General features: G+C 33.5%; 1 pseudogene; it reads right to left on the bottom strand.

Annotated features, from left to right (window-relative positions):
• Positions 1-7,597: 7,597 nt before the first annotated feature.
• On the bottom strand, positions 7,598-9,030 carry LOC139841147 (protein ALP1-like; annotated as a pseudogene).
• Positions 9,031-9,501: the final 471 nt, after the last annotated feature.

Below are 9,501 nucleotides of genomic sequence, written 5' to 3' on the forward strand. Positions count from 1 at the left end.
ACTCCTTGATCAAACCATTAAGCACCCAGTTGGAATTTCTGACAACCTACCCGTTCAAGTAGGTAATTTAACCTTTCTAGTCGAATTCATTGTCATTGACATAGAAGAGGACTCAAACGTTCCTCTAATTTTAGGTCGACCATTCTTAGCGTCCACCGGGGCGTTATTTAATGTAAGAAAGGGTAGAATGACACTTAGTAATGAGGAGAAATCGATCACCTTTATGATTCGAAAGTCTAAATATCCACAAACCAAAACCGTTGAACCGACAAAAACGATTGGTAAGAACCATGTTGTTTTACCAACTCCAACGGTAATGCTTAACAATAATAGAACGCCTAAGTGTGGGGAAAATGAAGTGACACCTAATGATGACTTGATAATAAAGAACCCCATAGTTGATACGAAATTAAATGACCCCGTTATTAACAGTTCAATGAAGAAACTTTTTAAACGGGTTATTGATGCTAAAAGTAAGGGGAACTTTAAGTTATATAACCGGTTAGTATCCAATCTGTTGCCTAAAGAAAAGGCGAAACTAGTTGAATTTGTGGATATTACGGAAAAAGCTGATCACTGGCTTAAAGCAAAAGTCACAGATATGCAAGTTGATTATGGTCCAAGAGAAATTGATGATGAAGTTAATCACAATTTCGACACCACATCTACCTAAGTGTGAGGAGATTCAAATATTCTAAAAAGAAAATGATGTTTGGAGTTAGTTGTTCTGTTCTCGTGTAGTTCCGAGAATGGAATCCGATTGGTCTTTTTCACTAGCAGACACTAAAGAACTAGTTTTCTTCCCCCATTCTGAATTTTTTTTGTTTTTTAGGTTTTATATGAAATTAATATGTTTTCTTTTTAAGTTTTGTGTGAATTTAAAAACAAAAATTTACTTTATTTCATTAAGTTGAAAAAAAATGATTTCTAAAATTCGTCGTGAGTTGAAGACTAGGTCGTTGAGCCGAAATTACTTTACCCGAGGGCGGGGCGAAAAATTTTGTCATCATTATTTTTAATTTTATTGATTTAAAGTATGCAAAAAAAAAAAATTGATTTTATAAATTTTTGAACGTGGGGTAATATACCCAACTTTAAAAATATGCATATATGTTTGTATTTTATCATGTAAACAACAGGGTAAAACAACGCACTTTCAAAAACTAACATTAAGTTCAGCAAAAGCTACTGATTTTGACGACAAGATGCAAAACAACAAATGTGATATAATAAATGAAGGAATGAACGATGAGGCGCGCCATCTATCATTCGACGAGCTTTGTAATTACAAACTGGGTATTTTTAATCACTTTCCTACACTAATCACCCTCATGAATTTATAATTATAGTCTGATTTCATGCAAATGAGGGCATTGCATGATCTCAAGTGTGGGGAAGGGTTATAAATTCTCTCGGGTTTATACTTGGCTTATTTTTTAAATATTATGAAAATTTTAAAATTTTTTAATTAAATGAATTCAAAATCATGTTTATACATATTTATGAACGATAAAACTAGGTGTTAATGCCGAAATTATTGTTACCTCGGAAAGGACATAAATTGAGAAACAACTAAAACGCTTGAATTTATTTATTAAGATATAAAAAGACGCATGAAAAAAGCCAAGTGTGGGGAGAATGTACCAAGTTATTCAATTAAAAACTATCTATCACATGTTTTTGTAAAGTTATTGCAGGTGCTTTTACTTTGGACTAAATTAACTGGTTTACCCGATTTACTGTAAGAAAGATGGATCTACACGATGAATCAATTCCATCATTAAAAGGAAGTAAAGTCTTCCGAAAAAGACACGCGCTTCTTGATTTAGGTCAAGAAGTTGTCGTCCAGACCAGCTGTAGGTTGACGAAAAATCTAGAAAAGTCATCTCTAAAATCAGCAGGAAATCCACGGACCTCAGCATCAAACAGGGTCGCCATGTGGTCAGATTTATCCTAACCATGAGAAGGATTTATCTCGCACAATGGGGGGGCACCGTGCAAATTAGCTTGATAAGACTAATGAATCAAATCCCCAGAAAGGGTAATCTCCTTAAAGATCAAAAATCAGCTTTTAAGACTGATATTACTCAATCCTAGAGATTGACCTTAAAGATTGAGAATTACAAACTCATGAAATTCAATGATATCTAAACTCGAGCTTGAACGAGAAAATATTTTGATCAAAAATAAAACCGATTTGTTTTCTGAAAACCTATTTTCAATGCGTTCATTACCATTGTACGTAAAATCCTGAGAATTCATCAGAATTCATTAGGTCACCTGAACCAAATCGGGTGTCAACCGTAAGAAACAGTGGTTGCATAGCATGGTCAGAGACAGGACCTTGTGCCAGACCGAAAAATCATAGGATGATCTTTACTATTTCTCCTACAATGGATAGTACTGGCATCCGACACATTTTAAGACCATAATCATATGCATGTCATTAGACATTGCCTTAACAGTTTCTTGTTCATCGCTTTCCTTTACAACCGGACGGTAGTTTACCGAAAGGTAATATACGGAACAAGTAAACTGGACGTGTTGCTTTCCCAATACAAGGTTAGCAAGTGGGTAACACAAAACCACAAGTGTTGAGCTAAAATTTTCAAATCTGAAACCCACACAACCCACAAAAATATTTTGCAAACACCGGTGAAGGGTTATTCCGGAAAACTTATCTAGGGTAAAAGCTAGATTAAATTTTCAAAAAGATCAAATGTTTTCATAAAGATCCAATTTCCTTAAGGATCTACATTTTCATAGTCATGTGGGACTGTAAACCACCTTTCAAATGTGCACTTTGCTTTGGAAACCGAAAGTAAATCGGCTATTTGATTGCAAGTGTCGTTGACCTAAACCCGAGGCAACTGTGGATGACACACCCACCTTTAACCATGGTTCTATCGTTACTATCATTGTTTATACCACCATATCAAAATCACTGATGTATAAAGTGTGATGAATAAAAAAGTGATTCATGTATGTTTTTATTTCAAGTTCTGTATTGCTTGAGGACAAGCAACGCTCAAGTATAGGGATATTTGATAAGGCTAAAAAGGAACATATATTTCATAGCAATATCCCTCCTAAATAATAGGTTTTCATATGTAATTGTATTATATTTTTATTGTAATTGTTTAAATAAATAAGTGCGAAGACAAAAGGCGAAAACGAAGATTTGAAGACACAAACGTCCAAAAAGCTCAAATGTACAAGATACAATTCAAAAGGTTCAATTTATTGATGAGAAACGTCTAAAAATGACAAGAGTACAAGTTACAAAATGCAAAGTACAAGATATTAAATTATACGAAAGGACGTTCGAAAATCCGGAACCGGTACCCGAGCCAACTATCAACGCTCGACGCAACGGAGCTGAAAGTACAAGTCAACTATGCACAAGAATATAATATAATATTTAAATAATTCATAATAAGAATAATAATAAATAATAAAAAGTTGTTAATTGAGCATAGTTAAGGGGTCATAAGTGAAAATTTCAATTCAATATTTGCCTATAAAAGGCAATTCATTTGATCGATTTATGTACACCTTTCTTCATATTTCTTTCTCTCTTCTGTAATATGTAATATATATTTATATTATAATTTTAATATAAGTTAATTTTAATAATAAAGTTATGGTTTAGTTGGGTTATTGTAAGAAATGTTTTACGGGTTTTAAGTCGAAATTATGTCCGTGCAACGCTACACGATTAATCACCACTGTAAGCTATGTTCTTCCTTTTTAATTTAATGTCTCGTAACTAAGTTATTATTTTACTTATTTGAGCCGAAGTAATCATGATGTTAGGCTAAAATATTAAGATGGGGTTATTGAACTTTGGACCATAATTAAGGTTTGGGCAAAAGACCGACACTTGTGGAAATTGGACTATTGACTATTAATAGATGGGGGGTATTGTCTAATTGAGTGACAACTCATTGGAGTCTGTCGAACCTATCTTCAAATTAATTATCCTAATAATTAATAATGATTATGGTTGTCCTATTTAGTGACGTTCATATGGAATCTATTATAATCATTTAATTAATTATTCGGGTTGGGTAATTGATTATTCAAACTGATCAAGTGGGTAAATTAATATTCATATCTAATCAAAACAGGGGTGGATTACATACAGTGATAACTGGTGTAATTGTTGACAAAAGTGATAACTGCGTCACAGTTTAAATCCTTAATTAGTTGGAATATTTGACTTCGGGTATAAGGGTAATTTGACGAGCACACTCGCACTTTATATTTATGACCGATGGACTATTATGGACAAAAACCAGATAGGTATCAAATAAACCATGACAAAGGACAATTAACCCGAGTAACAATTAATTAAAATCAAAACGTTAAACATCATGATTACGAAAGTTTAAATAAGCATAATTCTTTTATTTCATATTCTATCGCAATTTTATTTATTGTTATTTTATTTATCGTCATTTATTTATTTTACACACTTTAATTATTGTCATTTATCTTTACGCTTAAAAATATAAAATCGACAAACCGGTCATTAAACGGTAAAAACCCCCCTTTTATAATAATATTACTACTTATATATATATATATATATATATATATATATATATATATATATATATATATATATATATATATATATATATATATATATATATATATATATATATATATATATATATATAAATATAGTTTTATAAAAATATAGTACGTAATCACTAGCTCCCTGTGGAACGAACCGGACTTACTAAAAACTACACTACTCTACGATTAGGTACACTGCCTATAGTGTTGTAGCAAAGTTTAGGTATATTCTATCCGTAAATTAATAAAACTTGTGTAATATTTTGTATTAAAAATAATACTATTTCGTACCCTCACGCTACATCATCAGTTTGTCATGTTATATATGTAGTAGCTTTGTTAAGAATTGGCATATAGTCAGTGATAATCATGGTGTTTTGAGTGTCACACAGGCCTCCTTCATCTTACATATTATGCAGGTAGTGAACTCCCTGGTTTCAACATAATAAGGTTTTTAAGTAGATCATTAAAAAGTATGCCTGGCAAACGGGTCAAGTTGGGTCGGTTTGGGTAACCGGTCAAAATGGTTTTGGGTTGAATTGGGTCATAGGTTAAACGGGTCAATTTCTTAAACGGGTCAGGTTGGGTAGTTTTAGGTAACGAGTCAAAACGGGTCACATGTCAATTGGGTCAAATGTATTTATATTTATAAGTTATACATTTTGGTGAGTTTAGTAATGATATACATCTGTTTAAACCAATAACATATCGAAGTACTTTTTTAACCTTTTATTATAAGAAACTCATTTTGACACAAGCTGGTTTTAGAGTCACGGGCCATGGAGATGTAGCTTGAAAGCTTCCAATGCATAATAATGTATCATGTACATGTAATTCAAGCTTAAATGATGGAAAGTCAGACAAATCAGATGTTGTTTTTAGATACTAGCCTGTTGGAAAGCTCAAGCTATATCTTATGAATTGGTAGTTTTGGATTGTCATTTAACTCTAATGGGTCAAATGCCATTTATAATGAACTCAACTAAAAGTGTAATGGGTCAAGTGGGTTGTACCTCAGCTTCATACAGTGCCTGCTATTGACAGACATCGATATCCTAAACATAGTTTGCTCATACCGGGATTCTTTATTTGAACTTTTTAACATGGCAGAGTGACCAAAAATGTAGTAATTATTATAGGATGATAGCTTTGTACCATAAGTAAATGTATGGTTTTTATATTTTTGTTACTATGGCGTAGGTTTTATTTCGCATGTACACAGATTTAGAGGAATCATTAGAAAATAGTTGTTATGAGGAGAAAAAGTTTCAGATAACTACATGGTAATGTACCAACAATTTTTTGAAAATGCTATTGTATTTTAAGTTGTATGAATTAAATCCAAAGGTTTTGAGAGAATTTGTTATTGGAGCTTAATGTGTGCCTAATTAAATGGATTTCATGTTTAGTCGCATTGTTGGCCAATAGGTGGTGAAGGCATGATCCGGAAAGGAACCCTACCACTTCTTCAAATTGGTTTACAATTTATTGTTCTCTATTTAATAATTACAATTGTTGTAGGCATCCTTGTGTCTGCTTATTTATCCATGTGTAAAAACTTTGATTTCATTATCAATATGTCATTATGTATAAAGCTACTGATGTATAAAGCTACTTACTTAAATCATCACACTTTCTATAACACTCATAGAATAGTGCCCGCGAAATCGCGGGCCTTAATATATACTACCTCCGTCCCACTATAAGTGTCCACTTACTTTTTGCACACAGTTTTAGGAAATTCCAGTAACTTCATTCTCTACCAATCAGATTTCTTCTCTCTTCAGAATAACCTCTTCTCATTGGTTGAAATACAAAGTGGACATTTGTAATGGGATATCTCAAAATGGAAATGTGGACATTTCAAGTGGGACGGAGGGAGTAATTTATAAAGCATGTTTAGACTTGCATTTACGAATTATTGTTTATCATTTACTCAACAACTATATAACAATATTCTATGATTGTGTCTGTTACTAAAAACCACACAAATAACATAATGTTTCACATTAAGTACTTTCTAACTAATACTTGTTTCGTCCCATAAATTAGTCACGCGAATTCGCGGGCATTAAACTAGTATAATATAATACAAATACAAATCAAATAAAAATAACATTCACATACTTTAGAAACCGTTCATCGGACTGGTAAAAATATTTTGCAATTTATCATTTCTTTTAGGATTTGTCTAACCATAGCCCATAGGACCAAGGTTGCGAAATTCGCTATTCGGGGATTAATCGGTCGGGACTTTGGAAAGATTAATCGGGAATTCGGGGATTAATCAGGGATTAATCGGATGGTACTGTATACATTGAAATATTAAATTTTAAAAATTATATGTGTAAATATAGAAAAAAATCATAAATATAAAAATAAAGTTTAACATAATTGTCTAAATATGTTCATTTTGCTCCAAAATTATAAAGTTCTAGTTTAAATTCATGTTAAAATGATACGATTTTTGACTTTGACCAACTTTGGTTACCAAATTCGATTTTGACCCATCAATTGACGTTGACCGTTTAATTAAACGGATTTTTGGAAAATAGAACGGATTGCTCTTAAAAATGATTAATCGGAGATTAATCGGCGAGTAATCAGGTTTTTTTACAACATTGCATAGGACTATGGTTACGAAATTAAATCATGCATAAGACCAATCCCAACCATGACGCCGTCATGGGGATTTCCTCAGCGCCACATCAGCTTTTTCTCTCCTCCTTTATCACCACTTCCTCCCATAACACTCCCATAACACACAATTGTCAACCATGACATACTTCCTCAATTATTATTATTATTATTATTATTATTATTATTATTATTATTATTATTATTATTATTATTATTATTATTATATAACAAATAAAAAATTGTTTTTGAACATCACATTTATTAAACAACAAAGGTTAATACGGTTACATTTTTTTTTCAAAAGGAAAACGACATAAACTTGAACATAAATTAAAAATTACATAAACTTAAACATATAAAAACCACTATTAAACTACTCATCATCGTTGTAACAGTCTTCGTCGTCTTCGTTGTCCTCGTCTTCGTCTTCTTCGTAGTCCTCGTCCCCGTCTTCGTCATCATTGGAGGTTGTACCGGAAGGCCCAACTTGTGGTACGTGTCGAACACGGAAATTTGCAGGAAGATTCCAGATGTGTTTAATGAGCTTTTGTCGTAGTAGATGATGAATGGTGGAATCTCGCAATTCTTTATTAACCCGAATGTGCGCTTGAACCCTTTCTTCAATTGATTTCCTTGTACGACGAGCGGGCCTATAGTTTTCTTCAAGGTCACACATTGCCCTTCCGTTGTCCTCGGTGATCATGTTGTGTAATATAACACAAGTGTGCATAATTCTTCGGATTCTTTCAACATAGAATTGTCGGGAAGGGTTTTTAATTATTGCCCAACGACTTTGAAGCACTCCGAAGGCCCGTTCAATATCTTTTCGGGCAACTTCTTGGAACCTTTTAAATTTTACACATTCAGGGGTAGGTGGACTTTGAAAGACTTAACCAAAGTCGCTCATTCAGGATATATCCCATCGGTTAAATAATAACCTATAGTGAAATTACACCCACTAACCGAAAAATTACACGCACGTGCATTATCTTGAAGTAGGTCGTTAAATAAATCGGATTGATTAAGCACATTGATGTCGTTGTTTGAACCGGCGGGTCCAAAATAAGCGTGCCAAATCCATAAGTCATACGATGCAACCACTTCTAACATGATTGTTGGGTATCCATGATCGCCTATTGTATAATGACCTTTGTATCTATATGGGCAGTTTTTCCATGCCCAATGCATGCAATCTAGACTACCCAACATGCCCGGAAAACCGTGTACTTCAGCATGCGCAGTTATAAGACGTTGTACGTCTTGTGGAGTCGGTTTTCTCAAATATTCAATAGCGTACAAATGAAATACACTTTTACAAAAATTATTCAAACAATCGTATGACGTTTGTTGACCCATATACAAGTACTCATCAAAAGCATCAGGTGCAGTACCGTACGCTAATTGTCGTATCGCGGATGTGCATTTTTGAAAAATATTGAAACCAAGCAACCCGGTAGCATCCCGCCTTTGATGAAAATATAAAAAATAATCCGGAATAGGTTCTTGAGAATAATTAATTATACCTTGGCAAATGCGTATGAAGAGTGGCCGACTCATTTTATAACTTCTGCGAAAATAATCCCCGGGAAAAGTGGGATTATCTGAAAAATAATCATTCCATAAGCGCATACCGGTTCCCTCTCGATCTCTTAATAAAAATCTTCTAGGCGCTCTTGGGATCAGTTCGACGATTTCTTCTTTTTCTTCTAGATCTATCATATCCAACAGATTGAGTGCGACAGTACCAAATTCCGAACTCGCAGCATCTATTGCATATTTTGTCAGACTATCCAATTTTGAACCCATTGGTGATTTTTTTAGTAATATTGAGGGTTTAAAAGTGTGATATATATTGGTGTGGGATGAGAGTAAAAGTGTGATGTATGTAATATGGGGATAGTAGTATATATAGTGGAGGTATTGAAAAAAAATAAAATTAAAATATTATTACAACGGCTATATAGCCGTTTAAATAGCCACAAACACACTCTTTCTTCGTCCTCGTTTATGCGTATCCATGAAAATTTACAGGACGAGCTGACCGAGGGCGGTGGAGGGCGGCACCATTGCCATCGGCGCCCTCCCACGCAGTTGATGATGACATTCCCCATCACTTGCCGATGGGAATGGTCTAACTTATTTTGTACATTTAGGTAGTGGGGGATTTGGTTACTAGAAGTCAATGGCGGTTTTTATCAAGGTACAATACAAAGATGCGTGTTTGAAAATCTTACGGATAGTCTTTAGAGCTAAGAAAAATCTTTTTTTTTTTATTAT

Source organism: Rutidosis leptorrhynchoides, chromosome 4, assembly GCF_046630445.1.
Source record: "Rutidosis leptorrhynchoides isolate AG116_Rl617_1_P2 chromosome 4, CSIRO_AGI_Rlap_v1, whole genome shotgun sequence".
Classification (NCBI taxonomy): Eukaryota; Viridiplantae; Streptophyta; class Magnoliopsida; order Asterales; family Asteraceae; genus Rutidosis; species Rutidosis leptorrhynchoides.